At 44.7% G+C, this 20,594-nt stretch overlaps 1 protein-coding gene across 21 annotated transcripts in view; it reads right to left on the bottom strand.

Moving 5' to 3' along the window:
- Positions 1–20,594, bottom strand: part of TCF20 (transcription factor 20) — a 185,340-nt gene that overhangs the window by 64,337 nt on the left and 100,409 nt on the right. The window contains exon 1 of one of the 21 annotated variants that reach the window (XM_083400250.1): positions 20,315–20,518. The exons of 13 other annotated variants lie outside the window; for them this stretch is intronic. The gene's annotated coding sequence lies outside the window, so the exon portion shown is untranslated. Of the gene's footprint in view, positions 1–3,894; positions 4,006–4,652; positions 5,065–20,314; positions 20,519–20,594 lie in introns of those variants that run through there. 7 more of the 21 variants (XM_083400243.1, XM_083400244.1, XM_083400242.1 and 4 more) reach the window with 7 other exon arrangements.

The following is a 20,594-nucleotide window of genomic DNA, read 5'->3' as shown; positions in this document are numbered from 1 at the left end:
GTACTGATCAAATTAATTTGAGTTGGTGCAACAATCTTTTTCTCTCCCCTGGACCCTAAAGAATGTATATGTTGTTCTTCAGTGGTTTATTAATTTACTAATTTCAATCCTATGTTTCTGTTAAGGTGTTTGCAGCAGCATACATAGCCTCTCCCTTTCCATTTTATCCTCACACAACTCCCCTGTAATGTTGCAAAAGATTAAGGGTTACTGGCTCACAGTATTCGAATGAGCTTTATGGCCAAGTCTGAATTTGAACCCAGGTCTTCTGGTCCCAGTCCAACACTCTGACTACTACGCTATAAATGCTCAAAGATGTTCCATATCCTTAAAGAATGAAAAGTATTGTGAAATGAATGAAAGGCATTGTGAGGAAAGCCATACCCTTCCTTATTCAGAATTTGTGACAATATCCACACAATGCAGGAAAAGACAGCGAAGTGATCTTGTTTACGTGAGTAGCTTTCCAGGAAGGAAGTGCAGTAAATGGATTAGATCAATGGTTCATCAAATGTCACTTACTGAGGCCTACAGTTACATGACCGCCTTGGGAAGCTGCATGTGGTAATGTACCCAATAGATGAAAAGGCAATATAACAATGGTCCAAGTGCATTACCATAAGTCCAGTTTCATTTCTTGCACATGACTACAACACATTCAAAAGATAATGTGCAGTATGGTAAGCAGGAGAATGGTTGTCTGAATGGTATATTGAGCCTCTTTATACCCATGGTGACAGAGATAATGTCAATCAGCCCTCTTAGTGTAAAAGCCAACCAAGACACTTTTGATGAAGCTAAAGAATCAGAAATAAGAAGGCAAAACACCAAGGCCCAGTTCAGATTATCTAAAGTGTTCTTTAGAATATGATAATCATGAACAAGATCCAGCAAGACTTAGTATTGTGTTCTCACCCTTTCCTCTTGTGGTCCTCTGCATGCAAAAGAAGAGTAAATGCTTCTGCTTCCACCACTTTTGACTAAGCAAAAGCTTCCAACTGCATATGAACTCAGAGCTGAGTTGCATATTACCTCTACCAAGAGCTGCATATTACCTCTACTTAGTTAACAAGGATATGAAACCTCTGTTTGATCCTGGTTTGCTTTAACTAATTAGTTAAAATAAATCAGAGTTGCTAGAGATCAGGCATATCAAGAAATTGTGGTTTAGTCAAAACCGAAAGGTAAAGCTTTCACTTTTCACCACAGCTGTCATTTCACCACTTGCTGTTTTGTACAGCTGTCCACTGATATGAAAAGATCTCAGGGAGATTCATTTTTTAAAAAATTCTTTTGTTGTATGTATATGCCACATTTTTGCCAAAATACTCAAGATGGTTTACCATTTTGAAATACTACTTTTTATCATGTTTATTTGTTTTAGTAACATTCCCCTTAGCCTTAGGCCAACTGGGAGCTGATGGCATAAGCTCCCCGGCCTGAGCCATAAACACCAGGAAGTGTTTATACTGTTCATGTTGTTGTGAGTAAATAGCCCAAACATCTTCAGAACATAAAACACTTTCCACTGTTGGCCATGTCCAGACAATCATACCTAAACTGCAGTTTTATATCCTGGCCTGTTCCAAAGCCAGTAACTACAGTGATTCTGTCCATGTGGACAAAATGGTTAATCATGGTTTATAAGAGGCTTCCTCATTTGATTGCTAATGCTACAAAAGGGCTTTATGTGTAGAAAAATGGCTTGTTTATGTATCTGCTTACTAAGCTGAAATATGATTGTCTGAAACAGGCCACTATTTGTATTACACCTATCCCCAACATGATGCCTCCTGGCACATACAGCTAGCTTTTGTAAATTCTTAAAAAGCATACTTTTTGAAACATGTAGAATGAGTTCAAGAAGGGTGTGATGTGTCAAGAAAACATGTGACACATTTAGCACTAACAGTATTTTAGCTGCTGTACATGACACAGACAAGCCACTTAAAAGGATAAATGCAGTAATAGAAATACAAAAAAAGGCCTACAACAAAATGTTGCCGTATAGAGGGTTTCTTTTCAGGTTTCCAGCAGCATCCCATGTCCACTAAATACAACGTCCTCATTGAGTTGTTTTGGGCTTTTCTCCATTGCGCTTTTGTCGCTCCATATTTGGTATGCACGTTTGTGCCCAATCCCAGCTCTATTAAATTCTTAATTTTGCCATTGATGGATATAGACAGATTCTCAGTGTGAAAGTCTGATATTTTCCTGGGATAGTTTTGGTTCATGCTCTTTGGTGGTGCTGTGAGGTTGGGAGTGGGTTGTATTTGGACTGATTAAGTTGATATAATTGATACTTTGCATGCATTAACAGAATGACATTGCATATTAATAAGCAATTCATGAACATAACCACTTTGCCTTCACTAGCTCCACATACTAACAAATTTCAATTGTTTATATCAACCTAATTTAATAATTTCAATATTGTTTCATTTTGCTAAACTATCCACAATGACAATATAGTGAGTAGCAGACAACTACATTTAGTCACACAATATACGTAACTGGGATTCTGGTTAATGTGAATTTAACACAGCTGCCCTAGTGGGGCCAGAAACCCAGGTTTAAAGAACTCTGTGCAGTTTTGTATCATTCAAATGGACAACTATGTTAACTAGAATATAATCAGCAGTCAAAACTTTAATACCTTTATTTAGACTACCGATCACAACGTAGTATCCAGTTTATGTCAAAATTCTTCCATACATTTCCTCCATTGCTAACTCTTTCAGACTAATATTGCAAGGGAGGAAGATCTTGCAGATTTACCATACAATCAGTATATATTTTACACAGAAGGAAATCTTGCTATGTTCAGTGGAGCTTATTCCTAGTTATGTGTGCACAGGATTAAAGCCATAGCTGTGTTACACAGGGGGCTATCAAAACACAGGCAATGATACTCCCTTGGAAAATAACAAAACCATATTAAACAGCATGTCTCAAAGTTTAAATGCATATTTCAGAAAAGCATAATACAGCCTTCTTGGAACTGAACCAGTTCTAGATGTCAGCAGGATCACAGGTCTGAATGCTCTCCATGACAAAAGAACTCCCAACAACCCATAAAGAGAATGTTAGAACACTTCTCTAACTAGTTTGATACAGCAGTGACAGGACGTAACTATTTAAATATGAAAGCTCACATACCACAGCACTCAGAAATGGTATTTAGGAGACTATAGCTCAGCAGTAGAGTACATGCATCACATGCAGAAGGGTCCAGGTTCAGTATCTGGAATCTGCAGTTAAGACGATCAGGTGTTCACAGACATCTCTGCCTCATACCCTAGAATCACTGCCAACCAGAGTAGACCATACTATGCAAGATGAAGACATATTCTTTATTTTAAAAGTAGAATGTCCTGTACAAAAAAGCATTGTTTTAATTACTGGGGGCAAATACATGCCTGCTGCCCAAACACTACCTTGTTGTCATTCACAATTATGATTGTACTGGACAGCATAGATATAGGGGACATATGAACATTTATACTTTTGCTTTTTTAAAAAAACTAGTAGATCAGGCAAAGGCAACACTAATTAGAAGTATCTAAGTCTTCCTAACTTTAACACTGCTCACCATATATAGCATTGCTATCACTCTTCTAGGCAATAACTCATGACACTTACTTCCAAGAAGTGGCTACAACACCAGTTAGGTTTTACCAGAAGTGACAGCATACCCTCTAACGACCTCAGTTGACTCTTATGAAGAAAAAAGGTGGATGGTGTGTTAGTAGGGAAAAAGAGAGCATGAAGCAATTACTGCTACAGAGCCATTAAGAAATATTTCATGCAATTCAATTTGGCTCATATTAATGCACAACATCAGGAAATATTATTCCCAACTCATTTAAGATATTTAATGATTTGAGTCCCTACCTAGACCTTTACGTTTGTTCAGAGTGACATGAGGTGGTCAATTCCATCACTTTGCCTAAGAGATGAACTGAAAGAAAGCAAGAGGCCAGCTGAACCGGAGAGGAGCTTACATCCTAAAAAAACACCATGAAGGTCACAAATTTATTTATTTTTTCATTCATACTTCAATTTTTTGGAAGTCCTTCCTAGTCTACTCTTTTTAAAAAACAAACGCGCGTGCACGCACACACAATCTGTATAAGAGAGAAGCCACCAATTCAGTGGGCCTAACTGAATCTCCTTCGGTCTGCTTCACACTGACTTAGGGAAGAAGCCAAGATGCCTTCTCTACGATTCCTTCGACTTGGGAAAAGCATCGTCCCACCAGGGGATTGAAATCCCAGCAGGTATTCAAAAGGGAGCCATTCCCCCTGCCCCGCTTTAACCACCTTCCCTCCCTCCACATTACCCTTCCCCTCCGACACCCCTCTCCTTTTTTCAGATGAAACGTACGCAAGAAGGCAGGGAGGGAAGTGCGGGGCAGAAGGAGCAAAGGTAGATCGCAGGATTTCCTGAGGATCTCCCCAACTCCGACCCCCCCCCCCCCGCGGACATTCCTCCTCCAAGCATCCATGGCAAGAGCCCGGCTGGGGGAGGGGCGCGGATGCTGCGGCCCGCGGGCCGCCCGGGCACCCGTCTCCCCGTCTCCTTCTCCCGCCCCGCCTCAGCCGCGCGCCCCGCCCCTTCCACCGAGGCCCGCGACAGGGCTTCGCACGCACCGAAGCCGTTACCTCAGCGTCGCTGTCCTCCCCCGCCCCCCCTAAGGGGGGGGAGCGCGGAGCGGACGGCGCTTCTCAGCGGCGCGTGGGGCGGCGGGGATCCGCGTCGAGCCGGGGGCGGCTCCGCGGTGGTGGTGCCGAGGTTTCTCTCTCCATTCTCCCCTCACACACACACACACAGGAAATAACACAGGATCAGCTGACAGGACCCAGCCAATGGGGCGGCGGCGGGGCAGCGCGCGCAAAAGGGAGGAGCGCGAGACGGCGGCGGCGCAGGGCGGGAGGGCGGCGCATTGCGCGTGCTCGAACCCGCCCTCCGAGGCGCAGAGGGGAGCTGGGCAAGCGCCTTCTTCAACCACGCGCTCGTTTAAAGAGGCAGCGCCCGGGCGGAACAGAACTCTGTGCCTCTCTCGCCTAGGGACGAAGGCGGGCGCCGGCTTAAGCCACCTTGACCATTAACTTCCGTGTGTCTTCCAAGTAAACACAGTAGCCCAGCGCCTCTCTCCCCAAAAGGAGGGGGAATTGCAGCAGCGCAGGCGACTCCTGCGTCTCCCCGATATTTAAGGCTGCCATCCCTCGCGCACACTTACGCGGGAGCAAAACCCCGTGAACAAACTAGGGCTGACTCCAGAGTAAATACGGATAGGATCTGGCTGCAGTTGTGCAAGAAGCAGCAATTGGTAACATTTTCTATCTCGCGATTCAGCCGGAAATGCTGCTACCACAGTTTCCAGCCCCTATTGCTTCCCTTTCACTATATTATCTCTCCTTCCCACCCCCCACTGGCCCGCCAAGGGATGGGGGGTTGTGAGCAGAATCATAACGGGTTCAGTCAGAGGCAACGGTTTGAGTTGTCCAGATCACGGCTGGCACCAAAGGGTGGCGAGGTCTGACCCGCCATCCCAACCCACTCATGGTTCTCCTATAGGTGGCACTCAAGAAAATTAGAATTTGGAGGCAGCCCAAAAGAGTTCTTCCTGCCTTTTCCAGGTGAAGGGGGGGGCACTGCCTAGAACCCACTCTGTTTAAATTTAGCGTCCCCTGTCTCTCACCAGCTGCTGCTGAAACACGAATGTTTACTCATTTTTTAAAAAAGCATTAAAATGCCTAAGCAAACAGAGGCCCTTACCAATAATATCAGGTTCCTAGCTGCATAGCAGTGGCAAGATCCCAGGGCAATGTGTCTCCTATTAAAACAACACTGATAAGCAACACCCTGCTATGAAGCCATAAAAAAGGTAAGACAAATCCTCAATGCAGGCTCATTATTAATCCAGCTTTTCAACCTCCCCACTGGATACCACATACTTGATCTACTTAACCAAGTCCCTGCCATTCACGGATTCCCACCACCCCCTTACTCCCAGGCAGTGAAGAAATTAATTCTGCAAGCAGATCGTTTTTCTCCTAGAAAAAGGGCTACTTTAAACCAAACTCTTCAGTCCTGCGCTACAGCAGAGTACTATAGCAAGTACTGTAATGGAAGCTCCTTGGACCATAAACCACCCATTTTTCTCCCACCCCATGAATCTATTCAAAATTTGTCATTATGCTGCTTCCACAGTAGGCATATACTGCGGCATCACAAACCAACCACTTTTTTTTTTTTTTTTTTTGCTTTCCTGTACACTTTTCTTTTTGCCAAAGCTCAGAAAATCCATGTTTTTAAACTCTATGAAATAGCTATGTTATTGCCTACCACATTGCTGTTATGGCCTGTATATAGTGCCCTAAAGCAGAGGTTTTCAACCTTTTTGAGCCCACGGTTCCCTTGACCAACTACATTTTTTCTGTGGCACCCCTGTGGGGCTCAGGAGCCCAGTTATGGCACCCCTTGCCTGCAGAGCTGGCAGCCTCTCACCCCTTTTTGAACACCCTCCCTTGTGGAGTGTTCCCTTATCCTCCTCTCCGCTCCCCTCTTTTTGGGGGTCCTCTGGGCAGCCATAGCTGCCACCCTGGTCTCCAAAAGAGCCAATCCAGAGACATGACTTCAAGCTTACCTACTTTCAAGAATGCATTTAGGGAGCTTTTTTTGATGTGAGTAAACACACAGCTTACAGTACTTCATACCAAACTATAGATAATACAATATATCTCAGTATCCAGGCTCCTGTCCAGCTCACAATGACAGAGGCTCTTACTTGAGACTAAGGTGGAATCTACACACATATAAAAACCGTTACGAAAATGATTGTTTAATAAAACGTTTTTAAAAATACATGGAATTTTCCATATGGCTCACTATCACCATCTCGTGTCACACTGTATATTGCACTTAAAACGTTTTATTTGCAGTTGCATAGCTGAGTCCTAAGGAATAAATCTCTAAGGTAGAAAAGAGATTCAGGCTCAGCAACAGGTAATGAGTCCTAGCAGCTGCTGCGCACAGACTAGATGACAGGAAAGGTGAAGCCAGCCAGCCTAGAAGCAGTGGTCCATGTTTAAGGAGACCCAAGACCAAGGCAATGAGCTGAGAACCACATGGAAGAATTTGAGCCCCCCCCCATACTTTTAAAGATGGGGCAAGGAGAGCTCATTCCAGAGACTCTTGTGATCTGCAAGCCAGTGGGGGGCAGGAGAATAGTTTCATCACCAGGTCCTGGGAGACCAGGTTGTGCCTCCCTTTCAGCCTCCAGTTCCTTCCTGCACCCCAGCTGGCTCCTGCACTCCACCTTGGATTCAATTACTGCACTCTTTTCCTCAGGAAGAAAGAGGGGAGATGAGAGCCCTGCAAGGGCAGTGATATCCTGAGAGGTAGAAGTAGATGCTGCCTCCAGCCTCTGTTCCCCAGGCCCATGTCATTTTCCTGTTCACGCTCCTAGGTCTCTGCCGCCCACTCCACTCCTGAGCCCAACAATGCCTTGGGACTCATGGAACTCAAGATAAATTACTACATGAGCAATAGTAAATTCAACTTTAGGAAACTGCACAAATTCTCCTGGTAAGACAACAGACTTCTGCAGTGATTAACACTTTCTAGTACAGTACTAGTACAGTGGTACCTCGGGTCGGGTTACATACACTTCAGGTTACAGACTCCGCTAAACCAGAAATAGTACCTTTGCTTCAGGATGAGAACAGAAATCGTGCTCTGGCGGCGCGGCGGCAGCAGGAGGCCCCATTAGCTAAAGTAGTACCTCAGGTTAAGGACAGTTTCAGGTTAAGAACGGACCTCCGGAACAAATTAAGTACTTAACCCGAGATACCACTGTACATTTCTTCAAGTCTAACATGATTTCAATACAGCAGTTCAGGAGTCATATCCAGTTTGCGGAAGGCCCAACAGTGAAGCACAGCATATATAGATGGTTATCTATAGATGTTTTGCAGAGTCACTTGAACAGGTTCCACCCTCATGAGCTTACTAACCACTGGATTCACTTAGGCTGCCTATACCAACCTACTACCTGGGAGTAAGCACCATTGAACTCAGGAGTTACCTCAAAGTAAGTATGTGTAAGATTGCACTGTTAAAAGCAGTAACCAAAAAGTAATGATTCAACCTATTCTTTGAAACTAGTTTGCTCCCATATCCACTAACCACCTTGTCCAATCTACTTAATTCAACATCAGTATGAGAATTCTATGTTACACCTTTGTTGCATAGGGTTGCAATTCCTACAAGTTGCTACAACATTGCCAATACACCCAAAATACTTTGCCTACAAACATAGATTTCATTTCAGTATTCACTTCTACAAATTATTGTCCATCAACTGGTGGAAAAATCTTTTTACCTTTCATTTACCAATTCATTTCCCTTGTAATAGTTGCAGCCCAGTCTTCTGTAGATTTACTCATGCCAAATTCAATTGGACTTATTCTCACCCTGCATAGCAGTACAACTCCAGACTCCTCAAACAATTATGTTTAAGTGGTAGAGATGTCACATAATGTCAGCTTGAACAAAAGGAAAATCCGCAGGAGGAGTTGAATGGAGAAGCATTCTCTTCTTCCAACAGATGCAAGAACAGTGAGAATTTTTTCACCCAAAATTTATAGCTTGCTGGCAAGGACTGTCCCCAGCACAGCAGAAGAGGCCAGAAAGTCAATAAATCTCCATTATCTGAATCATTAGAAGCATCCCTGGTTGGTAATATACAAAAATGCAACTGAGGGTATCCCATTTTTTCACCTTGTCTTTTTTTATAAAAAAAAGTACACAGAACAAGTTTTACAGCTTGACTTATGCACACGTGTTATTTTGTACAATTTAAAACGATGTTAACTACCCAAAGTATAAGTGATAATGGTTATTCTGAATACTATTTTAGTTTTAGGGATCTCCATCTGGGAGGGAGCAGGGAGAGAATATCATTTTAGAGAAGAAGAAAAACTTTAAGCTACCTTTTACTGATTTTCTATTAGAGCACTGATATGCTTAAATAACTACCTAAAAGGAAATTAACAACAGAACCTCTGCCATTATTCCTGGTAGGATGGATTCCAGAGGGCTAAGTTGCCTTCTGTAATTCATGTGACTGAATGCCTGGTTTATGACACGCAGTTTCATCAAATCCTAGAACATCACCAAATAGCGGAATCCAGAGAATTTAAATTCACCTTGCAAATAACTTAGCCTTAATATATACGGTATTACTCCAATAAACCTTGCACCCTACTTTTAGAACATGCTACATAATAAGCTTCTAAATTTCAGATTTATGCCATTTTTACAGAATGGTAACCCCTTCTTTTAAAAGCTATTATTCTTTAGAGACTCATAGCAGCTGAGCAGCGAGTATCTTAAATCATGCCAGAACTGAACATCACAAATGCAATATCCAAATGACCCATATTTGAAGGACAAGATCATCCTCAGCTATACTAAATAGTTTTGTACAAGCTATTTTGTACCCACAGTTCAACAACACCTACAATAACTCGTTGAAGTTAACCTGATATTCATAATAAGGACAACCCTACTTAGAGTACTACTATATTCCCATGATAAATAAATGATAGATTATATTAATATAAAAGCTTATCACAGCTATGAAACAAAAGCAAAGTTAATATTTGTAAAAAAAAAATAAATATGTTAGTAGAAGCTTAGCAAAAAAAGGAAAAAAAAACACAGACATGACAGTCCTAGCCCTTTAGATGCACTGAAAGAACATTGGAAGTTGGTCATTACTCCTTTTATAAGTAAGGAAGGTGGCTTGGTCCTGCAGCTCAAATGCTTTTATCTTCTTGATGAGGCATCACACTCAGCTGGATCTCATATCATTCTTCCATTGCAATCTCTGTGAGTGAGTGAAAACAGCTGGGGACCATCTTGGAGCGAGATTTAACTCTTTCATTTAACCCAGAGTGCATACTGTCGGATAAATATCAGCCTCATATAACCAGTAAGCTTAGCTCTAGTTGATGTGTGAAGGGGTTAAGACCATAGAGTAAGCTGTTCTGCCAGACCCAACTAGGCCATATCCCCTCACCTTGAGAGGAAGTGTTAACAAGGCCTTTGCTTACTTCCACCATGTGAATCCAATCAGAAAAAAAACATCTGGGCTGATTGTGCCAAGCCCAGAGCAAGCCAGCCTTGTGTTTCTCTACAAATAATTTAGAAACATGTACCAATTTTGAAATGAAGTATTGCTGCCTGTCGTTTCTTGCTACTTTATGGAAATGCACATGAATCTGATTTTTTAATGAGTTCATTAAGTAAACCATTTTTAACTTTGCAAGTGTGTGGCCTATTTCTATGCTAAAGGGGAAGTAAAGGGGAACTTTGGGAGAAACTTAGAAAAGGGTATTTCAAAGGTATAACAGCCTATATTTCCCTGCTTTACCTTACTGCACGTTTTGTGATTTTTAAATCTCTGCCGATGATGCTCTCTCACCAAGAGAGTATTTGCTCCACACCTGGAACTCTGAACTCATATATTAGGGGGGGTTAACCCTTTTCAGCTCAAGGACTGAATGATCTCATGGGCAGCCTTCTGGGGGCAGCATGCTAGTGGTTGGTGGCGGCCAGAAGTAACAGCGGGTGGAGAAAGAGATGTGACTGTTCCCTTTGTACAGTCGGCGACATTCTAGCCAATCAAAGTCCACACCCCATTCTCCACCAAGACAAGCAAGAGGCATTACTGCAACCATACCAAATAAAACAGCACTTGAAGCCTAGGGAGGAAGCATGTCTGGAGAGTCCCAACAGCTGGACAGAGAAGTCACAGTTTGCTTCTAGGCCACTGGTTACCCACCCCTGTCATATATCAAGGTATGTAGTTACATCAATTTGTCATCATGTCCACAGAATTTAAAACACTAAAATGGAAACTTGGTGGTGGGTAAAAAATGCCCTGAGGAAGGACATAATGCATCTTTCCAGAATCCTTGCAGAAGCTCTCCTTTAAGACTCCAGATACATTCATCCAGAATCTGAACTCCACTGCTGTGACTAAGGCTATAAAAACAAGACATCCCACAGTGTTATGGGAGGGAGGGAATTTCAAAAAAAAAAACACCCACCCCATTACGAATGCTCAGACACCCAAGGCCATGTGGTATCTCTTCCACATTAATCTGGAAAAAATACACTGACCAAATAAACCTATTTTACTCCACAGGCGACAGGAGTGTCTCCCACAGACAAAACAGAATAAAGAATGTGGGTTGCCCAAAGGGAGGATGCTGTTCATCACAACTCCCTAAAATGCAGATAAGCTCCCATGTTGCATTGCTGAAAGCAACAGAAAGCACAATCAGCTTTGCTGGCAAACATTATATACTGCACTCCAGTTATCAATACTGCTGCTAAACCCTCATGGCCCATTCTTCCACACAAGTTTCGAGTAGAGATGAGCAGATTTCTCACTTCCCCTGTGTTATTGTTGTGCCAATCTGATATCCCTTGGGTTCTGCTTCGCTTGTCTTCCAGTAGGAATTCCAGATTTCGAAATGCCAGTAACAGATTATGCACATTCACCCTCTGCTATGATAAAGAAAGCTTCCTGTGGGAGTGCAATTGTAATTATGCAGAAAAGGAAAGTATTAAAATCCTATGTTTTTGAAACGGGATCCTGTAGGAATGCCGTTTATTAATTTTAAAATGACCCTGGAAGCAGCAATTTCTTCCCGTGAGATCTCCAACACTGGGGGGGGGGGGGGTTGACTGGTTTTCACATGTTTATCTCTTCATCCTATTGAACAATAGGAAGAACAAACTGTTGGCAGTTAAATGAAATTGATGATTAATAAATAAACAAAATGGCCCCATCATTCATCAGACACCTATCTGTTCCTGAGGCTCAAAAGGATTCTGCTATATCAAACCAGAAAATCATCCAGACCAGATTTTGTTTCAATAGTAGCAAACTAGATACCTCTGGGAAGCCCGCAATCAAGACACGAGTGCAACAACACTCTCCTGTTCATGTTTCCCAGCAATGGGTATTCGGAGGCATAGCGTCTTGACATCGGAGGTAATACATAATAATTGGCAGAAAAAATGATGGTGGACAAGGCTGATGCCCTTTTAAAATCTTCCAGAATCTTGTGGTAGTGAATTCCATAGCTCAACTATTCAAACAACTACTTTGGCTGTGTCCACACTGGGTCATTAAAGTGTGCATGGGCAGTGTTTCCACAAGCACTTCCAATGTTATGCTTTCAAAACCTTTATCAATGTCTTCCATCCACACTTGTGGGCAGCAGCTGATGGTACTTTTTGCCAGAAACATGGGAACAACTGTGGGCATATGCATGACTACAGTGGTGCCTCGGGTTACATACGCTTCAGGTTACAGATGCTTCAGGTTACAGACTCCGCTAACCCAGAAATAGTACCTCGGGTTAAGAACTTTGCTTCAGGATGGGAAGAGAAATCATGCTTTGGCGGCGCGACGGCAGCGGGAGGCCCCATTAGCTAAAGTGGTGCTTCAGATTAAGAATAGTTTCAGGTTAAGAACAGACCTCCGGAACTAATTAAGTTCTCAACCCCAGGTACCACTGTATTTGTTTACCTGTGCACACTTCCCGTTTTAGTTTTTTTAGTTTTGAAATACAATTTTTTGATCTACCAAATTTGCACAAAAGAGCAGTCAATTTATTTACTTTTAGAAAATGTTTGTGTTGCTCCAAGCCAGGAAACCTGAGGACCATTGTAGACATGCAGGCAGGTATTTGGTTACCTGTGCACACACATTTCTTTTTTAAAAAACACAAGTTTTTTGATCCACCAGATTTGCATAAAAGAACAGTTTTTTAAAAATTAAATATATATCTGCATCACTTGATGCCGGACAAGGATTTGGAATTGCTTGGATAAAATGTTGCCAATATAAAAACCCTGTTATTTTAATACAGCTGTTTTATTCAAGAGCAGTTCTGTGCAAAAGAGCTGCTTTAAAAATAAAAATACTGAGAACAATACTTTCAGCAACATTCACTGGAAAAAGGCAGGCAGCATCCCTTTCTTCAGGAAAAAAAGGAAGTAGAGGGGATGGCAATGGAAAGCACCCTGTGTAACATCACCAAATATGATTTTTTTTTAATTATTTTTTTGAAAAATCAGCACCCACACACAGAATGCACTTCATTGCGTCTAGTCAGGTAACATGTAATTTTATTTTATATTTTCTTCCCTTATTGGATTAACCACGGATCAGGAAAATCTGAGTTTAGCAGGGGGAAAGTGCGAGGTGCCACTTGGATGAGGATGTTGTGTGGTCACAAGCACCTTCAAATCCACATTAGACAAGTCCTTCCTTTTGTATATCCACCTGTAATACATCTTTCCTTACTCACCTTTTTTTCTAAACTAAAAAGTGTTGTGACCTTTTCTGATAGGGGAGTTGCTCCAATCCAATTTTGGTTGCCCCCTTTCTGGTCTGTAGTTAGGAAGTTGGCTTTGTGGAGTGGGAGATCTGGGTTCTAATTCTGCTCCTCCTCCTTTGCATCTAAAAACATTGTTACTGAAAGAACACCCAAAAGAAAACTTTGACTTGTATCTCCCTGTAGCTGGGCATGAACCAACACCAACTATGTGCTCTTTCCCAATAAAAAAGTATTTTGTTCCTCTCATACAGACAAAAATACAACTGTGTTGAGAAGAGTGTTCCAGGGATAGCACATTGTTCCCACAGCAGGGCTTGAGCACTTCTCCTGGAAAACCCAAGAGGTCTTCATGTATGCTTCCTCCAGACACTGGAACGTAGGAATCTATCTTCTACCAAATCAGACTATTGGTCTATCTAGCCAGTATTGTCTACACTGAAACATAGAGGGTCTGCAGGGTTTCAGAAATGGGACAGGAGTGCATGTCATTTTAAGGCATGAAACTTTCTTCAGTGAGGGTTGTTAAAAAATGTTTTTTAATGTAAATAATTCAAATATGCTATTATTTGTAACATTTAGCTTGGAAAATCTACATTTGATTAAAAAACAAATAAACTGCCCTCGGAAAACCAAAGAAATTTAATTTTACCTTCTGAAAATGTCAGGTAATGCTTAATAATAATAATAATAAAATATAAATGCAAGTACTTGACAATCATATGTAATGATTTCTATGCAATGTTACACATATTTTACTTACCTAGCAAAGCAAAATTATATTAATTTAACTAAAGTATGTTACAACTTTTTAGCACCCCTCATTTTTGGAATTTGAAAGTCCTCCTTGGATATTGAACCTTGAAATTCCTGCATGCAAAGCAGACATTCTACCCAGTGCTCTTTTTCTAGAAAAAGAGGTGCTGGAACTCACCACGAACACCTCCCTCAGAATGGCAATGATTCCCACCTGAGAGGTACCAGAACTGATTTCCAGTGAGTTCTGGCTGAAAAAAGCCATGGTTCTACCCAAGCTATAGTCTTTCCACCAATGGGCTGAGTGTTGTAATTGTAAAAATAGTCTTGACCTCCTTCTCTAGCTCTGTTTACTTGGCAGAAAAGCATTTCAGTGTCTGGTGTACTGAGGAATGTGCTATGATCTTTTCCTGGGCACTTTTGTGTGTTGGGGCATGTGCATTACAAGTTCATAGAATCTTATGAGTTGGAAGAGACCCAAGGGTCATCTAGTCCAGCCCCCTGCAACGCAGGAATCTCAGCTAAAGCCTCCATGAGACGGCCATTCAACCTCTGCTTAAAAACCTCTCCAAGGAAGGAGAGTCCACCACCTCTCATGGGAGTCTGTTCCACTGCTGACTGTCAGAAAGTTTTCCCGACTGTTTAGTCTAGGGTTACCAGACGTCCCCGTTTCCTGGGGACGGTCCCCGTATATGCAAATAAGTCTCCGGATAAATTCCATCCCCGAAATGTCCCCGGATTTCCTCTAATGTCCCTGGGAAATGCAGTAGCAACAGTCTCAGCAGCCCAGAGCAGTTGGCTCTGGCTGGCTTCAGGAGCTGCTCAGAAGTCCCCATATGATGGTGGTGCAGGGGCTCTAAGATGCAGCTTCCGGGCTGCCTCCACCTTCCTTGACCCCAGCAACTAAGCTGTGAAGGGAGGCTTCACGCTGCCTATCAAAGCCTGTGTGCAAGCAGGAAGGGGCAGGGATCTCTCAATTAGGCAATGGAAAGCCTCCCTTCCCAGCTGAGGGATCCCTGCCCCCTCCTGCTTGCACGCAAGTAGGAATGGGATTGGGGCTGCTCCGATGGGAAGGGAGGCATTGTGCTGCCTGAGAGATCCCTGCCCCCTGCTGCTTGCACGCAAGTAGGAGTTGGGATGGGGCTGCTCCAAAGGCAGTGTGAAGCCTCCCTTCCCACCCTCCTGCTTGAATGCAAGTAGGAATGGGATTGGGGCTGCTCCAATGGGAAGGGAGGCATCACGCTGCCTGAGCCTCGCCATTGCCGCTCTCGGCCCTTCTTCTCCGCCTTCCATGCCTGACCTACCACTCACCACTTCCCTACCACCACCAATGAAGAACCAACAACTCAGGGGCTGCCCAGGCTCATAGAAAAGGAAGATAGAAGCCTTGGAGGAAGGGGAAATATGGCGGCTGAGGTCAAGGCGGCAGCCCCTCTGGCACCGCCATCACTGCAGCATCAACGTCCCGAACATGTAGTATGTATGTATGTATTTATAGTGTCCCCGGATTCATTGAAAAAAAATTGGTAACCTTTATTTAGTTGGAATCTCCTTTCTTGTAAGTTGAAGCCATTGCCTTGAGTCCTACCCTCAAGAGCAGGAGAAAAGCATGTTCCCTCTTCCATGTGACAGCCCTTAAGATACCTGAAGATAGCTATCATATCTCCTCTTCTCTAGACAGGTGATGACGTGAAGTCATTCAGTAGTAACTATACAGTCGTACTTTGGAAGTCGAAAGGAATCTGTTCCGGAAGTCCGTTTGACTTCCAAAACATTCGGAAATCAAAGCTGTGACTTTTGATTGGCTGCAGGAAGCTCCTGTAGCCAATCGGAAGCCGCGGGAGCCCCATCGGACATTCGGGTTCCAAAGAACATTCGCAAACTGGAACACACACTTCTGGGTTTGCGGCATTCAGGAGCCAAAATGTCTGAGTACCAAGGCATCTGGGATCCAAAGTATGAATGTACATTGATGCCTTTCCTGCATGGCAATTGGGACAGTGCCATCAGCCTGCCATCTCATGATTGGCGAACAACAGAATCCATGGGGCATTGTAGAAGTGTCTGTTGGTGGCGTTATATCTGCAGCTATCTTCCGCAGTGCTTCTTTGTTCCTGCACATGCAGATGATCGCAACTACATGATTAGTATCCAAAGCTGTCCCCTTTACTGATAGAAGGCATCCTTGTCTCTAGTCCAAAATATGAGGACACATAGTGGGATGTAGGGGAGAGAGGGAAATCACGGAAAATCACCTCCCTCCCCTTTCCACTAATTGATGCCTTCTGTCAGCAGAGACAGCACTGAATATCATCTTGTGTCATTATTAGCTCTGATATAGTTGCCACCAGTATTGTAGGAATATAGGCTCACCCTGTAATTCAGGCAACTTTTAGCTAACTGACAATCAAACATCAAAGTGAATTTGTGAGACTATAATCCCTGTGTCCTTTCAAGAAACATCAACTTGTTATTTTCACTTAAGTCACACAAGGAACGGTCCAAGCCACAGGTCCCTGTAGTTCACCACAGAGTTTGAAGGGGTGTAGTAGGCAATCTTCTAGTCCAACTTTCTGCTCAGTGCAGGAAGTTCAGTGCTAGGACATTGCCAGCAGATGGTTGGTCAAGCCGCTGCTCTGTAAAAAAAGACCTCAAGCAATGGAGAGCCTAAGACGCCTCAAAGTAATAAATTCCACTGTCCAACTGATCTGTCTGCAAAGCAGGTTTCTTCTAGAGTGCAACCAATATCTGCCCTCTTGCAATTTATGCCCAATAAAATTGTTCACCCTTTATATATACCCAAAAAGTCACTGTGCTCTGCAAGAGAGGCCTGCTGCAGAAACCATCTTATCAGGAGGTCCATTCCATACAATATAGGCATCAGGACTTCAGCATGGTGGCAGCTACCCTTTGGAATCCTCTCCTGCTACATATCAGACAGGCACCATCTCTGTTGTCTTTTCAGCAACTATTGAAGACCTTCCTCTTCCAATAAGCCTTTTCAGTGGTGATCTTTAGCCTAGTCCGCATCTGTATTGGAACTATTTTTATCATAAAGAATTGTTTTTAAATATTTGTAACTTTTTATAATAGGAGGTGTTTTAAATATGGAACTGTTTTTAATTGTGTTTACACTATTCTTGTTTTGCGGTTGTAATTGTTTTATTTGTTTTATAATTGTGCATTTTTTGGTTCAGACCTGCCCTTGGACCATGCAGTGAAGAGTAGACAAGGAATCCAATAAGCAAGCAAGCAAGCAAGCAAGCAAACAAACAAACAAACATGTCAAGTTTAGAATTTTTAGGTTGTGGTATGTAGAAATGTAGTACAGGCAGTGACCATATTTACGCATTTCCAGTTGACGTGTGACCGCGCACATGCTCATCACCACTGATGTAGTAGTGGCCAGGAAATGGAGTGGAGGCAGAACAGGTTTAAGCATGCTCCGCTGACACCCATAGGGGCCAAAAATGCAATCCCCGCACAAACGGCAGGTTGCTTGTATATGTAGGAACAGTGAATTCTGAAATCGTCATGGAAGAAGATTAATAAATTTGAAGAGGGAGCAGCGAAGAAGAGACAAAGAGGCATATTTACAACTTGTGTGCAAAAGGGAGGATTATTATACAATGATTTGACAAAACTGCATTCACCCCCTTATATCACCAGGCAAGTGGACATTAAAGAGCTTGAGCTCTTCTCCCCTTCAGACACCTGATCTCAAATCTCAGCTTAACAACCACTGGAAATTCATTTTCAGTCAAGCTCAGGGTCACTAGGGATGAGTCCTGAGAATCTGTTCTGAATGGCAGGCCTCAGCCTGGAAATCTGTAATGCAAGAATAAAGTACATCTGATCAGATAGATAGGGCTTCCATTGGTTACATTTTTATGAGTCGTGACTGGTCCCATTAGGGCTAATGGGGCACAGTCTCATCAGCTGTCCTCAGGCAGCCCCCACGAACCTGGCTTCCTACTTACAATCAGTCCAGGAAGTGGCCTGGCTGACAGCTTCCTCCGCCTTAGTCTCAGCTTGGCCCTGTACAACTCAGCAGGGAAGAGGACGGGGCAAAACTAGAATGGCTCTGGCGCTACCTACTGTCAGCCTCCATGCCTCTGGCCTACCAGTCCAGAAGATCACTGCCCTCTGCTGCAGATACGTGTTCCAGCCTCACAATAACCTTGCAACAGGGGTTGCACTCAGACAGGGGTGCCAACTTGAATAAAATATTGGGAGGGCCCAGGAAAGCCCCACCCTGCATAGTCCATCACAAGAGGCAGTGCACACACATCATTTGAATGCCAATGCCTAGCTTCTCAGCTGAGCCAGGATCTGAACTTGAGTAGCAATCACTTTTAACCATTACTCCACCTACACCTGACAAAGCAGGCACCGGCCCATAAAAAAACCACAATGCATTTGTTAGCCTTGACAGGTGCCAAAATGTCTCTCTTCTTTTCATTGCTCACTATGGTTCTTCCCAGCATTTCCATGCTGGGCACAAAAGCCAAGCGCAGGCTTCGGAGGCTGCTTCCAGGCTGGTCTGGGAGCCGGCAAGGCACCAAATTTGGAACATTTCTATCTAGGCAAATAGGTTGCAGGATGAATGACACACATTTGCCCTCAGAAATCAGGCCAGTAATGGCAGAGGTGTCTTTCTGCATCAGACTCTGTTCAAGTAGACTGCAGAGGTGCTCCAGAATTATAGCAGCTGGTGATCTGGACTGAGAAACGGGCATCCTGGAGGTTCTGCCATTTGTCCCGTAAAGATTCGTGCGCCTCTCCCCACAGGCACCCCCACCTCCCGCCCCCTCCATTGGGGCGCAAGAATAAAAGGGGCAGAGTGAATGACTCCTGACCTACACATCAGGATAGGCAAAGCATCGTGGCAGATCTGTGTGAGGCAAGGTAGCCGCCTGCCTCCAGCCCTTCATTTTAAAGACAGATCTCCCCCACCCTCTGCCGCCCGCGATCTTTTGTCAGAAAGCCTCTCGGCGGACGTGATTGAGAGCGCAAGGTCCTCTCCAAAAGGACCCCCTTTCTCTGCAGAGGGCCTTTGAAGTCCTCCCCCTCCCCTGGAGTGTGCATTTAACAAGCAGGGAGCGAGGACACAATGTCACACACATCCTTCCAGTGTCGTGCTCTCCTCCCCGCTCCCCCCCCCCCATCCTTCCTCTGCCAGACGCACACGCGCTAACACAAAATGACGGCTTGCTCGGCAGCCGGAGCCAGCAAAGCATTCTCTCCCCCGAACTCGGTGGGAGCGCAGGGCGCAGGGCAAGCCGCCCTGTGACTGATCCTATTTCCCTAACCCCCCCCCACCCCACCCAAAAATCCCCCCCTTAAGACAAACGACATAGAAAACGTCGCTAGAGAGACGAGGGAGGGAGGGAGGGGCGGCTCCAGCAAACTCCCCCACCCCCCACTCCCGATCGTGGGGCACTGCGTGGCGGCTGCATCCGCATTGCTATTGTGATGTCGTCAGTGGAAAAGATGGAGAGGTTTCTTCTCGCCCACACGCACGCAGGCGCCTGGGCGAATGTGACCCCGAGGCCCGGCACCTCGCTCCCTTCCCGGGTGCCTGCGCCACATTTTGCTCCCGGGCTGCTTCGGATCAAAGGCCCCCGCGCCCGCCCCCGGGAAGCTGCGAAAAAAGAGGGAGGAGGAGGGGGGCGCACGGTCGCCGCCGCCGCCGCCACCTAAGAGACGCGCGAACCCAATAACCCATTTCTGTCACCTCTGCAACGCCGCAAGACAGACTGCTGCAGCGAGCAGCCAGGGCCTTTGCGAGCGGCCAAGCCGGAGGCTCGCGGCGGCCAGCCCACTAGGACGGCAGCTGCGCGCCTCTGAGAAATGGGCTGAAGCTGCTCGCCTGCCCCTCGCTTGCCATCGCTCCCCGCCTCCCTCCCCGCATGCACAGACCCAGACACCGCCGCCGCCGCCGCCGAATGCACCGCACAGCCGAAGCGTCACTGGGTGGCTCGCACAGAACACACAGCCCCACGCCACACACACACACACACCCAGACACACACACAGCCCAGCGCGTGTGGTCTGCAAGATCTGGCCTCTCCGGGCCAATGGGAACTTTCAAGAAGAAGAACGCAGACATGGAGCCAAAGCTACTGTACCTGCTTTCAGGCATCATTCTCGGCTCTTTTTTTTCCTCCTGCTGCTTCTCCCCACCCCCTTCCGATTTATCTCAGCTACTGGTTTTATAACGGGGAGGGGGAGAGGGATGGGAAGAGGTGGGGGCTTTCATTTCCCCCCCTCCCCTCTTCTTCAAGCCCCGTCTGCACCTTCTGTTTGAGCCTGCAAGTGAAGTCACAAGGCTGACTCTGTGACATCACATGGAGTCTACAAACACTGGATTGTGACTTCACTGCAGGATGGAGCGCGGAGGATTAAAAA

Source organism: Podarcis tiliguerta (genome assembly GCF_965153285.1).
Source record: "Podarcis tiliguerta genome assembly, chromosome: 10".
NCBI classification, from domain to species: Eukaryota; Metazoa; Chordata; class Lepidosauria; order Squamata; family Lacertidae; genus Podarcis; species Podarcis tiliguerta.
This window is presented reverse-complemented; position numbering and strand designations above follow the sequence as displayed.